At 35.3% G+C, this 16,767-nt stretch overlaps 1 protein-coding gene and 1 pseudogene across 1 annotated transcript in view; one reads left to right on the top strand and one right to left on the bottom strand.

Annotated features, from left to right (window-relative positions):
* Positions 1-16,767, top strand: part of DMD (dystrophin) — a 2,264,041-nt gene that overhangs the window by 194,894 nt on the left and 2,052,380 nt on the right. The window lies entirely within an intron of this gene.
* LOC103555092 (lysosome-associated membrane glycoprotein 1 pseudogene) lies at positions 10,734-12,195 on the bottom strand (annotated as a pseudogene).

Raw genomic sequence — 16,767 nt, 5'->3', positions numbered from 1 at the left:
AGTATTTTGCCTCCTTCATTTCTTCCAAGGTATTTTACTCTTTTTGATGTGATTGTAAATAAGATTTTCTTAATTTCTTTTTCAGGTTATTCATTGTTAGTGTATAGAAATGCAATTTTATGTTGATTTTGTATTATACAACTTTATTGAATTAGTTTTAACTTTTTAATGGAATCCTTAGGGTTTTCTACGTGTAAGATCATGTCATCTGGAAACAGATAATTTTATTTCTTCCTTTCCAATTTGGATGCCTTTTATTTCTTTTCTTGTCCAATTGCTCTGGCTAGGACTTCCAGTACTATGTTGAATAGAAGTGGTGAGAGTGGGCATCCACTGCCTTGTTCATTATCTTAGAGGAAAAGCATTCAGTTTTTCACCATTGAATATGTTACCTATGAGCTTTTCATATATGGCCTTTATTCTGTTGAAGTAATTTTCTTCTCTTCCTAGTTTAAGAGTTTTTATCGCAAGTCGGTGTTGAATTTTGTTGAAAGCTTTTTGTGCATTTACTGAGATGATCATGTGATTTTTATCCTTCCTTCTGTATAGTACGTACTCATTCTAATATTTTCTATTAATTTGATTTTACTAAGAATGAGGAAAGGTAGGTAATATCACTAGTTGACATGTAAGTAGAAGACATAAGATGTGAAATAGTAAAAAGTGATATAGGGACCAATTTAAAAAGTGGTATACTGGGGCTGGCCCAGTAGCGTAGCAGTTAAGTGCACACATTCTGCTTCAGTGGCCTGGGCTTTGCCGGTATGGATCCCGGGTACGGACATGGCACCGCTTGGCAAGCCATGCTGTGGTACGCGTCCCACATATGAAGTAAAGGGAGAGGGGCACGGATGTTAGCTCAGGGCCAGCCTTCCTCAGCAAAAAGAGGAGGATTGGCAGCAGATGTTAGCTCAGGGCTAATCTTCCTCCAAAAAAAAAATAATAATAATATGCTATAGACAAGAATACTTTTGAGAAAACCTGTCTTGATTCAACTGGTTACTCTATTATCATACAAGTCTAGCTTTGGACAAAAACCAAAACTCTACAAATATTATGGGAATAAGATGTTTAATGGGAGATAGAGCTTGTGGTAGATGGTAAAAATTGCCAGACTTTCTTTCACTCCTCTATCTCTGCCCTCATCTGTTAACTCTGGGCTTGGCCATTTGAGCTAATAAATTCAGCCTACATTTTGTTAAAGTGGAGTTTGTTCTTTGTTGTAGTATGTTCCTCCAATTTATTTACATTTGTTTAGTCACCAGGGTATGATTTGAATGTTGAATCTTTGTACTACAGCAAATGTGAATTCTTTAACCAGTTTATTTGTTAGAATAGAGAACTAGCCTTGCCACCAATAGCCCTGTGTTTTGCAGTGGTGTCCATCAGCCCTCTTGCTCCATGCAACAAAACAAGTGATAATATTAAAGGTAAACTTATTCATAGATGGTTCTGCCAGGCTAGAGATAAATATACTCTAAAGTTAGTTGAGCTTAAGCCTTGAAGTTTCTTTGATAATACTTTGACATAGTTCTTATTAAAGATTATTTAATAAGATTTAAGTAGCAAGAGATTTTTAGGTAGAGCGTTATTTCAGAAGAGCTTTCCAAATGTTCTGAAGAATCATTGTATCTGAAGGCTGTGCAGTAGCTCACACAAGTATATCAGAACCTCTCATTTTTGGACAATATAGATATATTATGTCAATTATTTCCATTAAAATTGGAAAGATTGCTTTGATTCATTAATTTCTACCTTCGTTTAACAGGTACTACTGTGTTTAAGGCATTCTGTTAGGCTCTGTGGTGGATATAAACACCAATAAGACCCAGAAAATTCCTTTAAGAATAGGAAAATGGTTATCTATACAAAAAGTACTCTTACACAGGATAGAAAATATCATATCATTTGCTTGAGAGTAATGAGCGGTCGGAGGAAAATGACAGCTTACCATTGGGGGGATCTTGAATCCTTTCATGGAGAATGCGACATGTGAGCTGGGCCTTAAATATTGGAGAGAATTTATTTTTAAAGCAAGAGAAACAAAACAAGGAATTTCTATGGGGAGAGAAGAGCACGAGGGTTAGGTAGATAAGCCTGGAATGTACAGTGAATAGTAATTCCATAAAACTATACATAAGTCTCTTGGAAGGAACTATGGGAGGGTATACTTTAGGTTGAAATCTGAAATTTTAAGGTTTTGTATTGAAATTTAACATGTTATTGTATGGTGAGAGGAGACTGAGCACTGAAATGCTGCCTCTCAACAATAATTTGTTCCTTTGCTGTCAGGAATTTTGTAAAACAGCTGGGTCTCAGTTTAGTGTAAAATGAGGCAGACTGATATAAAATATCTTTAAATTCCCTTCCACATCTAAAAGTATGATTGTTACCTTTACTCAGTAAATGACTGGGAACGAATTAAAAATCCAAGAGTAATACAACCAGACCTGTGATTAAGGAAGTGATTTCTAATGGTTTGGAAGAATTTAGGAGTGGGTTGATACAGGATCAGGAATTTGACATAGTAAGAAGAGCAACATTCTGTGTAAAATGCAAGAAGACCAAAGAAGGTTAAAAGAGAGGGATGGATGGATAAAATAGAAAATGCAGGCATAGAAATGAGAGAATACTTCAATTATACTTTAGTATCAAAAATAGGAATCTGATAAATATCTCTTTTTAAAATGCCCATATTCATTTTAAATATTACACTACAATGTCTTGGTATTTATTATTCTTCATGATTTAAACTTTAAAAAAACTCTTAATGCTTTCTGTACAAACCATGTTGAAAACAAATTGTTTATTTCCACTAGAAGAGATGGCATATTCATATTATTACTGAGAAGACAGGTGTGGGATATAACTGTGGGTTGCAAACGCTGGGGGACTTTTTGAAAGTCTTTTTTGAATGCCTCGTTGCCATCTCCACAGTGATTGCTATCCACAAGAGTTTGAACAAATAGGCAAAATAGGATAACTTAAGTGGAATGTGCCTTACTAAAAAATGATACAGTAGAAATATCAGCATAAGTGCCTGTAGAATTGCTGGATAGTTTTCAGGAGAGGTCAATGTGTCTTCATGAATACTTCCTATAAATGTGATGTGATAAAAGAATTTAGCAGAAAATAAAATATATGTCTAAATATTTTTTAAATCATATAATTAGTGTTTGTAATGGATATATAGTGTAAATTCATACCTCATATTTAAAACTTTGGCAACGAATTTTTCAGGAGATATTGATTTTTTTTAAATCTCAAGCGAAAAAGGAATATTCACATGGTGATACTTCATATTGATTCTTACTATTAAGTTAAAAGAGTAGTTCTCAAATCACAGTCATGGAGAAGCCTTGTTGAAACAGATTTCCTGGCAGCAATCCCAGAGTTTCAGCAGATCAGGGGTGTGGCCTAAGAATTTGCATTGCTTGCAAGAGTTTTGTTTACTGACCTTTGCCACTAAAGACATTTAAATGTGGAAAGATCATAAGATGTAATAATTTTGCCTTATTGTAGGATGTACTCATCCCCACCCGGCCCCCTCATTAAGATGTAGAATAGTTTTGAAGTCATTGTGTATTTTCCAGGCATTAGACATTTTAAAAATCATATGTGTAATTTGGAGAACTTTCTAGGCTACCTAAAGACAAAATTATGTCACTTCTTACATGGATATTTACAATTTTAAATATTCTTCATGGGGCTTCACTGATTCTTTGTAAATATGATAGAGTAAATCTAACCTTCAACGTATACTATTTACTTACACTGAAGATGAGTGTTAGTAGACAAAATTTTAATTCTAAATCCTTAAAACAGGTCTACAGGCCAACATCGTAACATAAGGATGAGAAAGCTCAGGCAAAATAGGTGACGTGTATTTTCATATATTTGCTCTCATTCTCTCCCACTTGGAAAAGTCATTTGTTTCTTGAAAGATAAAGGATATCTTTCGCATTTTAATGTCTTTATAGCAATGTAGTAATATCATTCATTCTTATTGCTTTACTTTTTGTTGTATGTTGCACCAGTGATTACCTTACTTTACAAAGGAAACCAATCAACATTCTGATTGACATATTTACTGTATTTTATCTCCAGTATTTCAAATGTAGATAGCATCAGTTCCATGGTATATAAAGTTTTGATTTTATTAAAAATAGAAAAAAAATTTAGAGTTATACTACTTCTATGATTTTTATTTTTCAATAAATAATATAGCCACATGATTCAAAATTTGAAAGTTACAAATGGGTGGTATGTCCCTCTTCACGTCCCTCAACCAGTCACCTAGTTCCCATCCCCAGGGATAAACAAGGTTACCAGTTTCTTCTCTATCGTTTTACAAATATAGAAGAATTCTGACTATATAATCAAATCTAAATTAATATCTTTCCATATTTAACATGATAGGCTATATGATATACACTCTTCTGTACTTTTTTTTTCACTAAAAAATATATCTCGGAGATCATTCCATAGCAGTGCATAGGAATTCCCTCAAACTTAGGACAGTATCGTATTTCATTGTCTAGATATACCATAATTTATTTAACCAATATCTTATCAGTGGATATTTAGGTCACTTCTGATCTTTTGCTAATACAAACAATGCTAAAATAAATTACCTTTTACTTATGCCATTTCACATTTGTGTATGTATATCTATATGACGAATTCCTAGAAGTGAATTTGCTAGGTCAGACTGTGTGTGTATGCATTTTTTATACTTTTATATCCCAATCAATATTATATGAGAGTGCCTTTTTCCCCTTATGCTTATAAACATAGCATGTCAGCAAGCTTTCAGATCTTTGCCAATCTGATTGTTGAAAATGCCCTTCAGTAGAATCTCAGTTTTCATTCCTTCCTTTTTGAGAGATTTAGTAACTCTTCATATGCTTAAGATATTTTTATTTTCCTTTCTTGGAACAATTTCCTTTGCTATTTTTTCTCTTGCATAGTTAATCTGATTTTTTTTTTTATTGTAGGTCTTTATGTAATGGGAAAATTATCACTTCGTGAAATAGGGTGTTATTAGAGGACAGCTTACATTACTGTATCAAAAATGCCCCAAAATAGAGTGGTTTAAATGAGCTAGAAGTATTTTTTTTCTCTTGTGATTCTACTAGAGACAGAGAGTCCACAGATCAACATGTGGCTCACACTTCTGGGCCCAAGTTGACAGCTATAGTTCTTATTATCTCGAGAGATGAAGAAGAACGGAGAGGTCTGGGGGAGTCTACTCACAATTTTTTTTTTGAGGAAGATTAGCCCTGAGCTAACATCTGCTGCCAACCTTCCTCTTTTTGCTGAGGAAGACTGGCCCTGAGCTAACATCCATGCCCATCTTCCTCTACTTTGTATGTGGGACACCTACCACAGCATGGTGTGCCAAGCAGTGCAATGTCTGCACCCGGGATCTGAACCGGTGAACCCCAGGCCGGCAAAGCGGAACCTGTGCACTTAACCACTGCACCACCGGGCCGGCCCCTAGGCACAATTTTTTTTAAGGGCACTATACTGTGCCTTACTCTTAGTCAAACCCTGTTGGCCAGAACTTTGATTAAGGCCATATTTAGATGCTCAGGAGTCTAGAAAATACAGCTTTTCAGTTGGCAGCCTTGTGAATGGTGAAACTAATGCTATAGAATAAGGGCACACTGGCTTAGGGTGACAATTATCAATTTGCCTCAAGTGGATCAACAATATAATTTTTCTGGGGCTGGCCCCGTGGCTGAGTGGTTAAGTTTGCGTACTCCACTTCAGCAGCCAGAGATTCACTGGTTCGGATCCTGGGTGGGGGCCTACACATGGCTCATCAAGCCATGCTGTGGCAGCATCCCACATAGAATAACTAGAATGACATACAACTAAGATATACAACTATGTACTGGGGCTTTGGGGAGGAAAAAATAAAAGGAAAATTGACAACAGATGTTAGCTCAGGGTCACTCTTCCTCACCCAAATATATGTGTGTGTGTGTGTGTGTGTATATATATATATAATTTTGCCAATTATTCCTTTTGCTCTTTGCTTGTACGTGTGCAGGATTGTATCCTGCAAAATGGTAGTTTATTTATATATCTGAATATGTCAATCTTTTTTTATGATTTCTGGATTTGGCATCACCTTTAAAAGCACCTTTCTCATTTTGTGATTATCTGTGAAAATCTCCTATCATTTCTTCTAGTAAATCTTATGGGAATGTTGGCAGCGGTCCCTGCTGTTTCTGCTTCCTCTTCTCTGTCTTGTTCTTCCTCTCTTGACATTTGAAATTTAAAATATTAAATTATTAGTTTCTTTGTCAGTCAAAATGCATGACACCAGAAATAACATTTATATTCTTTATCTTTGGTATTATATATCCACATACATTCTAGTCTTAAATATTTTCTAAGATGTATTCCATTTTTTTTTATCATTTTTCATGGACAAGTTTCAAGATACATTGAACTCCACTGTTTTTTACTACATTTGTGTTCTGAATCTATGGCTCTTTGGAAATTAAAAAAGAACTGGTGGAGTATAAGGAAGCATATATGATAGCTTAGGGAAAGACACAGGAAAGAGAGCTTGAAATGTTCATTAAATTGTATTAATAATTGAAATAAAAGTAATATACTTTGTAAAAGGTGATTTAATGACTTGGAAAATTTAATTATGGTGATCTGATTAAATTAAAGTGTCACAAAACATTGGTACCATCAGAATTGATTTGTGAGTACCATTGCAATTTTAGATTGATGAAGCTACAACAGGAGATGAAATAATTTTGTCCTCCAGTAAAGAGTCAAAGGACTGAATTTGCAATGCAAAAATATGTATCACAATAACTTGACACTGCCTTCCTACTTCTCTTTCCCTCTCCCCTCTCTCCCTACCCCACCATCCCTCCCTCCCTTTTCCTCTCTCTCTTTTGCTTTTCCTTGCTTATTTCCATCTCTTCCCCTTTATTCTCTTACATTTTGTGCTGATTCCCTACTTCTATCATACACTGATTTTTCTTTTTGGAAATTAAGTTCTTTAATATTCTATGTGTGTATCTGAGGAGGAAGATTAGAGTGGCCACCATCACAAATCTCATTACCTTTCAAAAGAACACCTTTGACTCCTTCCTGAAAGATTATGTTTGCTATTTTATGTGTGTATATATATATATGTATGTGTGTGTGTTTGTGTATATATACATTATATTTTGACACAAGTCTAAATGTAGCTTAATTATAACTGACTTTCAATATCAATTGACATATGCTAATCTTGGCTTTAAAGTCAAACAAAGAATTGTATATTCCAGTGTTTCACTTTGTTATCTATGGGTCAAGTATTTTAAAATATAATTTTTAATACTTAAATGTTAATCTTATGCTTAGATTTTTATTGTGATAAAATATTTACATTTACCATTTTAATCATTTTTAAGTGTACAGTGACATTAAGTACATTCACATTGTTATGCAACCATCATCATCATTCCTCTCCAGAACTTTGTCTTCCCAAACTGAAACTCTGTACCTATTAAGCAGTAATTTCCCATTACCTCCTCCTGCTAGAGCCTAGTGACCACCATGATCCTTTCTGTCTCTGTGAATTTGAGTACTCTAGGTACTTCACATAGGTGGAATCATACAGTATTTGCCTTTTTGTGACTGGCTTATTTCCTTAAGCATATCCTTTGAGGTTCATCCATGTTATAACACGTGTCAGAAGTTTCTTCCTTTTAGTGCTGAATAATATTCCATTGTATATATGTACCACAATTTGTTTATCCATTCATCCATCTATGGACATTCAGGTTGCTTCCACCTTTTGGCTGTTGTGAATAGTGCTTCTATGAACAAGAGCATACAAACATCTGTTTAAGTTTTTGCTTTCATTTCTTTTAGATATATACCTAGAAGTGGAATTGCTGAATCATATGCTAACACTATGTTAATTTTGGAGGGAACCACCATACTGTCTTTCATAGTGGCTGTACCATTTCTCATTCCCACCAGCAGTGTACAAGGGTTCCAATTCCTCCACATCTTTTTTAGCATTTGTATTTTCTGGGGTTCTTAAAAATATATAGTAGCCTATTAACTGTCATAAAGGGTGTGAAGTGCCCTCTCATTGTGGTTTTGACTTTTACTTGCCTAATAATTAGTGATGTTGAATATCTTTTCATGTGCTTATTGACTATTTGTATATTTTCTTTAGAGAAATGTCTTTTCAAGCACTTTGCATTTTTTAAAATTGTGTCACTGGGTTGTTTGTTTTGTGTCATTTTTGAGTCATTGAAGTTCTTTATTCTGGAAATTAACTCCTTATTCAATATATTTTCTCCCATTATATGGGTTGCCTTTTCACTCTGTTGACAGTGTCCTTTGATGCATAAAACTTTAAATTTTTATGCAGTCCAATTTATCTATTTTTTGTTGTGGTTGCTTGTGCTTTTGGTGTCATTTGCAAAAATCATTGCCAAATCCAATGTCATAAAGCTTTTCTACTATGTTTCCTAAGAGTTTTGGAGTTTTAGCTCTTACATGTATGTCTTTGATCCATTTTGAGTTAATTTTTGTACATGGTGTATGGTAATGGTCTAACTTCACTTTTTGCATGTGGATGTCATTTTCCCAACCTGACTTGTTGAAAAGACTCATGCTTATCTTCACATATGTGTCGAAGTTCCATTTTCCATTTTGTAAAGCACTGAAAGGTGAAAAAAATTCATCCCCTCATGCAAGTGATTTCTTTTTCTTTTTACTAGTATTTCAGAAACTTTTAAATCAGCTTTAGAGATCAAGAACTCAGTTGTGTGCTAGTAATTTTAGACATGGAATAAGCCATTCTTGAATGACAAAACCAATTATTGCTACAAATGCTATTCTGAACTCTCAACTCTGTTCACCATTGTTACCTCTAACACTGAAGTATTAACAGAAGAAAGGAGAGAAAGAGATGATATATAGATTGAGAGGTATGCAGGCAGGCAGTTTGAGAATAGGCACTTGTGTTAGATTAGCATTGCCCTCATCCTACGTTAGTGAAGAATCATAAACCACATAGTTCTTTAGCCTACACTGTCTGAAAAATGGACCTGGATAAGTAAAAATAAAATAAAAATGACATTTTATTTTTAAAATGCCTCTTTTTAAACAAAAGGGAGCATTTCTTTGCATTATTTACAGACTATCACACAGAAGATACTGTAGCTTTGGGGGACATGCATGTCATCAGGGCCTCTTTGCTCTCATACCACCTCTCCTTCCACTAGAAACAAAACATTTGGGGGAATGTAGGGAGGTGAAATAGACAGTGAACCAGAGTCAGCAGGACGGTAAGACCTATGAAGCTCAGAACACCTAGGAAAATGCTACTGAAGTGGCGCACAATCAATATTGGGCCTGAGGCATATGGCAAAGAGGAAAGATGCAGTAGGTAGGTATAAACGGTCCAGTGGATGATGAAGGAGCAGTAGGAGGTGTCTAGCATGGACATTGTCTTAGCATGGGCTTTGTACACTCTAAAGAAACAGTCCTGTAGCAGTCTAAGAGAATAGGAACCATATAAACCTAGGAGCAGTTAGATTTATCTTTTGAAATGATAGAAATATACTTATTTAAAATTATCTCCTGATGCCGAAAGAGTCAGTGTGCAAAGTGACAAAAACCTACATTGAAAATTATGGTCAATAAGATAGGGAGTCAAACTCTGGTCACCCTATTCCCTGGCCATTTCACTGTGTATAAATTCATTTTTCTTTACCTATGAAGTGGCAAGAAGCACATTTAGAGTATAAAGGAATAACCCAAGATAATAGATGCAAATCTCACTGTAAAGTACCAGCCCATAGATCAATGATAATTGACATGCATTGTTGTGATTTCCAGACAAACAAACAAGAGAATTTTGTCAGCATTGTTACAAACAGTGCATTGCATGTGAACTGATCCTTTAAGTGCACAGCCACAACCAAGCTTAAAGTGGATAAATCAGTATAATGAAATCCATATTGTGCACCAGTACAGAAACAGGACCACCCTGAACTTCAAACAGAAGATGGAAAATGATTTTAGAAAATAGTTACTAAAAATAGTACCCATTTTCAATATTTTTTAAAGTGCTAGTTTGTAAGCGATAAAACATAAAAATGCCAAAGGATAACTGAAATTGACTGTATAATGCTTGAATTCTGCACTGCCCATCCCTATATGGGCCATTCCTGTCCTGACTTTTAAAACTAAATTTAAGCATTTCAAATTTTTATCTTTTGGAGTACTTTAGTTTTAGATTTTTTCCCTCTATTGTTTAGAATCTCTTAAACATGTCGGTATAACAGTTAGCTGTCCTTCATCGGGTATAAGTATTAGGACCCAAGGCTTCCCTTCATAAGGCTTAAATCTGAATAAAGAACGAAGAAACCGCCAGAATCTTAAAAAAAACTTAAATGATAGAGGAGTCAGGGCCAATTTAGAAAAGCACTCTTACTCTTACCTTAGAATTCTACTTTGGTAAATATTAACATTTGACCAGTTAGTCACACTAACACCACCTTTTCAATCATTACCCTTCTGTGTATAGTAAGTGTTGCAAGATGAGCGTCACATTTGATAAAGCAGACTTCAAAAAACGTTTATTAGAAAGTGTGCCTTCATTTCAATACCAATTTAAACTCAGGAAAAATGAATGCAACCTCTTGCAACTGCTGTTGATATACAGTGGTGGAGAATAGTTTCAAAGGCTAAATTTTCTGATTCCCGGCATGACTTCTGTTCCTGGCAACGAGATAAGCAATTTAGACAATGAGGACAATTCCTGAAAGAGCACCACCAATGGCAACAGAACTCAGCATGTTATTTTCATCTGATTGACATTCTTCCACAGATCCAAACTTGTCACTTTCGAACTTGAAAGCCTGGACCCATCCAAACTTTGAATATGTTGACTGAAGACGTATTTGTGACTTGAACGTTTTCCTCAGGATTACGCTTATGAGAATTTCCAGTGGTGGCTTGAAAGGCTCTCAGTGATTCATTAGAAGCTTTAATAGTGGGATCTCTGCTGTCATGTAAAGTTGTATTTAACTGGATTCCCTGTAGGAAAGCAGGCTAGAATTTGCATTCATTTCAAAACTGAAGATAAGAGTGACATTTTCACTGCAGAGTTCTAGTGATACTAAATGAGAATTATAGCTCACTGTCTTATTTGGATTGATATTGAATGCTCTTGTCACAGTCACCTTAGAGCTTTTCTCGTAAGTGGTGATCAGTCATCAGCCCATGCTACAAGCAGACCAGTTGCATTTGTGCCACGCATATTGTGCTTCTAAGCAGATGGACATTTCTGGGGAAGTGGTGGGCTTTGACCTTGGAGGTGTCGTTGAGAAAGGCTCTTCTTGCTTACACACTATTTCTTCCTTGTTGAAGTTATTTGAAAGATATTCCTGGATAGTTACTTCATATAGTTTAATAGTTACATTATTCATGTGTATCTGGTTGTCTCTGACACGTGTGTATTTTTTATCTATGTGTACTTGATGTCAGGTATGGATTCCATAATCTTGTTTCCTTTTGCCCTTGCATTGAGAGAAATAGTTATGTCTGACAAGTTATAAGCAAAACCTAACAGTTGGATACTGTATGATGCTGTATTTCTTATGAAATTGAGGGTCAACGTATATTTTTCTTCAAAAGCAATCACTGTATTGGCATCAGAAGCATTCTCTTTGCCACCACAGCTACTACTCAGTATTTCTGCATTTGATGGTGGATTCAAGGTCACATTTTTAGCACCACTTTTGTATGATAGTTCCTCAAGAAGGCAGCTTGAGAAGTTGTCCATTGGGCAAGCTGATCAGTAGCCACTTTTCTCCATAAACACTGCAGATTTACTATGCATCAGTCCTGCAAGCAGCAGCAGGAGCAATTGCTTTCCCCAAACACTCCCCAGGGCTGCCAGGGGCACAAGGGGTGGGGCAGGAGGCCCAGGTAGGTTTTACCTGCACCTCCACTATCTGCCTACATTTGGAAGTTAGGGAATAGGCAAAAAGACCAGTACTCCAGGGGTTAGGACTTGTCAGGAAAAGAAGCTTGCCAGCAAAATGGAGACACGCCCTGCTACTTGGGCCCCACAGACCAAGATGGAGACCTGATGGCACAGATAGCTTTACCTGTCCTGTGACCACCATCACGTGCACTCCCCATTGTGAGGGTTTTGTTACCAATTTTAAGCTTTCAAACTTAGATCAGCCTTCTACTCCAGTGCGGCTGAATTGGTGAGGTTTTTCTTTCTTGCCATAACCTAATATTTAGCAATGCAAGCTGCTAAAGGATTGAAATACTCTATTTTGCCTTTTTAAATAGTCATTGACCAGATGGTTACTTGGCTTATTGTGGTGATCACTTTGCAATGTATACAAATGTTGAACCACCTGAAACTAATACAATATTGTATGTCAACTATACTTCAATTAAAAAATCTTTGCACATAACATAAATAGTCATTGACAATAATGACATTGTTTCTGCAACTGCCTTATTATGCTTCTCCTAATTCCCTTGGTTCTTCCAGAAGCTAACTCTAATTCGGATCTTAATTTGCAGAATAGTTATTAAAGGCTGGCCTGGTGATCAAACCCTGTGTAAGGGAAGAGAAGGAAGCAGGATAAGTCTAGTTGTTGTGATGCTGGGCCTCAGCTATCACCAGGGGAGAGCTCTGGAGAGCCAGGGTCAATGCACATTGAGCCTAAAAGGCCAGTACCTTACGGTCCTTCTTCTATCACTCATTGGAATTGGGCTGACCTGGTAAGGGTATAACCTTGAAAAATGTGTCTCTTTACAGTAGAGGCATTCCTGAAGTGGATGATAGATGAAAGCTGGGGCCAAATGTCCTTCCTTAAAGAAGGATCTTGGTGGTTCATTGCAGTTATCATATAAGTAATGCTCTGAAAATTTGACACACCAAAATATAGGCTGACTTGAAGTAGGTCTGGTTTGTTTGTTTTCAAAGATAATTTGAAAACTATTATCTTTGGTTTTGCAATTAAAAAATAAAGTTTCCCTTAGTTTAGAGGTAGAGCTATGTTTTATTATATAGTACTGCTTTATTTTCTTCTAATATCTTCATTGATTTAATGATATAAACAAATATCGACATCCATGATTTTAAATCTATGCCATATGTGTCCTCCAGGGATGTATAGTCCCATTCTTTTCATTTATGGTAACCTAAAAATAACAGGAGACAAAAGTAACAAGGCTCTCATTTACTTAGAATTAGTGTTCAATTGAAGACTTCATGTTGATTCGCTCTTGAATTATGTTCTGTATTTGTATGGCTTTGTAGAACATGTTTTGGAATATATATTTTCCTTTCTTAAATATGACTATAGCTTTTGTTATTCATTTGATGCTTATTAGCAAATGTTAGGCTAAACTAGGTGCTCTATAGACTTATTTATATAAGACTTATTGCCATGGTAACTAAGTACTTCTCATTTAGAAAATAGACCAAATTAGGGGAGGGGGGAGAAAGAGTAGCAGCCCAAGGAATCCTTGACCACATGACCACATTAAGAGCCTATTTGCCTAGGAGTGGAAAGGGAAAAATAGGGAAGTAATTCTCTGGTCTCACAGTAACTCCTAGTAGCTATTCCTGGGTCAAATTATTAAAGAATCAGTCATGTGGCAAAAATGAGCTTGTCTTAGGGTTTTATAATACTTTATGATATACATGGTCTGTTTGCCAAATAAACCGCTCAAAAGAGGACTGAACATAAGAATTGAACAAAAATCATTGTTCTCTGCCACTAAATGCAAATATCAACCCAATGTGATGTAACATTTATGAAAGATATGGTAAAGTCTCTTACCTTTGTTCAATGATATTTTCAATGAAGAGATTTTATTCATTCTTAATTAACTTAAACTTCTAAATTGGTAGCAAGTTATTAATGTAGAAAAAAAGAAATTTCGCTAACCAAATGTTGCATGTTAAAACACATTTTGACATTTGAAATGGAATACTTTAATTTGGTAACGCAGTCGTGAAGGATTTTTGAAGGCTAAGTTAATTATTTGATGTTTTCTCAAGCAGTGAAATCAACTGTGTGGCAAGAAATGGGTTGTTTCCTTCGGTGTACACGATAGGACCATCATGATGTAGTTAATTCTTATGAGGTGGTAGTCGAAGCAAGTCAATGATTCCTTTCTATAGCAAATGATTTTTTGTAGAATGTATTAGGAGAGGTCATAACATCATTAGTGCGAGCAAAATAATCATGAGGAACCCGTTACAGGGTTGCCTAGCAGGTACTAGCTTTATTTCTTCATGAACATTTTTCCTTCTCCATATGTGACTGAGTTAGGACTTAACGCTATTTGCAGTTTGAGTGTTGATCCAAAAAGATTTTTAAAGAGTTTAGTGTATTGATAAGTGATCCTTATAAATGAAAGCATCAGTAAATCATTTGCTACCATAGAATGACTTTTAAATGGTTAATATTGTGAGTATTTGGAATCCAAAATGCACTGTGTTTTGCTTTACTGTAGTCTATTTTGATTTACTTTTGGTCAATTAAGGTGATGAAGTTTACACAGAAAACCCTAGTGGTTAACGATTTGTCTTGGCCAAATGTTTGTTTAGTTTCTGTTAGTGTTATTTTTCATTGTAATAAAGTTACTGAGACACTCATTATCGGAGTGTTTTTATTTTATAAATAATTTATGTATATACATACATACATACCACATATACACACATATGTATATTTATAATATTTCTCAGAGAGTCCTCACCCTTGTGTTTAAATCTTTATAACACATCTGAGAGAATTTACTTTAACAAATTTAAAATTGCAAAAAGAATTATTAAATACTTGTGGGAGGTATGTGGGAAGAACTAGGAAAAAACCTGATTCACGTGGTTACAATATTGCTAGATATAACATTTCCTAGATTCCCAATGTTTTTACCATAATTTAGGATATATCTTGTGAAAAGAGCTGTAATCAGTGAATATCTGTGTGGAAACACATAGTTATACATGCCGGTTTTTGTCATTGCTAAATATTTTCTTGAAAATAGTGAAATACCTGTCTCTAGTGCTGATGTGTTATCCTGTTACATCAAGCATATCAGTTATTACGTAAAAATTACAAAGAAATTTTAGTACCTCAAGACAACATTTTTTTTCTCCCTCACACCAAGTCTCTGTGGCTCTTGGCAACAATAGAGGGCACCTACCCTCCAAGTGAAGGCTCAGGGATACACCTCACAATTAGCATGTACTTCCATGAATACAATGGCAGAGGAAGGGCAAGATCAAGAGAAACATGTAAATTCCAGTTGCATTTTGTTGGTCAAGTAAAGCAAATTTCGCAATCTTACCTAACTTCAATTGAGTGGGAAGGTTGTATTTGCTGTGGTTCTGGAAGGGGGAAAGCATGAGGTGATGGGGAAATCACTACTGCCTCCCACATCAGACATCTTTGGTTTCAATGGAACACACCAGGAACTTCCAGGAAAATGGAAATTAACTTTATTATTGTTTTAATACATACACTATTTACAGAAGGTACAACATAGCATTTCTTTGACTCTGTTTGACTAGTTTTTGCTGAAGTGATAATGCAGAAAAGCCAAATGCATGCAGGCTCTTTGAAGTGGATACAAAAACCATTAATAGAGATTATTATCTTTTTTACATGGCATGGCCTACTTCTTTCTTCACGGGGAGACACCTATTAAATCACAAATGACTCAATCTGGGAAATAGAAAAATGGAAGCCATGTTTCAGCAGCACGGCTATATTCCATTTTCAGCACAACAAAATGCATTTTATATTACAAATAATACTATGGATAGAGGATACCAGGAAGCAGTGACACGAACCCAAAGATGATACATAATCACTATATGCACTATTATGTATTTAATCAACTATTGTAGACTAATTGTAAACAAAGCACTGGTTTTAAAGTCAGACGTGCCTCAATTACTGCTTAACAATTTCAACATTAGATGTGCTGTTAAAGCTGTCTGCAGCTCAGAAGCTTCGTCTGTAAAATAGTTCAATCTTACGGGGAAGATTAAATAAAATGACATATAAAGCTCATATTACAGAGGTTAAAACATGACATTGGGGTAAAAACTGCCCATTTGACAGAAAGGAAAATATATTTTTAAAAAAGTTTAAATTTTAATAGCCATGCTCAAACTGAATAGAGAGAGGCTCTTGGGCATCCTCGGTGCATACAATAAGTATAGAATTGCCGTTGAAGCAAGTATTGAAAAGGGCACAAAAAATGGCGTTTGTATTTTCTTTACTCAGCAGACTTTGTGTTTTTAAAAGCATACACAAAAAACAAGGAATTACGTAACTTCCAATATTTTGTTCCACATCTTTGTTTTTTGTTTGAAGACTAAAGTTTATCTGAATTTTGGTATTTTGTGTTTTTGGTTTTAACATTTATGACAAGGGAGGAAATAATGTCTAAACCAGGAATCAGACACTATAATTCCTTTACAGAAAATCTGAGGCACATGAATGCTTTAGGCTGGCTGGGTGCTCAACTTCTGGTGTTACATTGCATTTGAAAACACGTGGCAGGTAAAACAAAATAAAGCAATGGCCTTATAAAAATCATTCATATGTCATACAAATATTGAATCATTACGTTATATGCCTGAAACTAATATAATGTTATATGTCAATTATGTCTCAATTTAAAAAATCAGTCATGAAGCCTTTTGCTTCTCGATTCCCCTCCACGTCA

This window comes from Equus przewalskii, chromosome X (assembly GCF_037783145.1).
Source record: "Equus przewalskii isolate Varuska chromosome X, EquPr2, whole genome shotgun sequence".
NCBI classification, from domain to species: Eukaryota; Metazoa; Chordata; class Mammalia; order Perissodactyla; family Equidae; genus Equus; species Equus przewalskii.
This window is presented reverse-complemented; position numbering and strand designations above follow the sequence as displayed.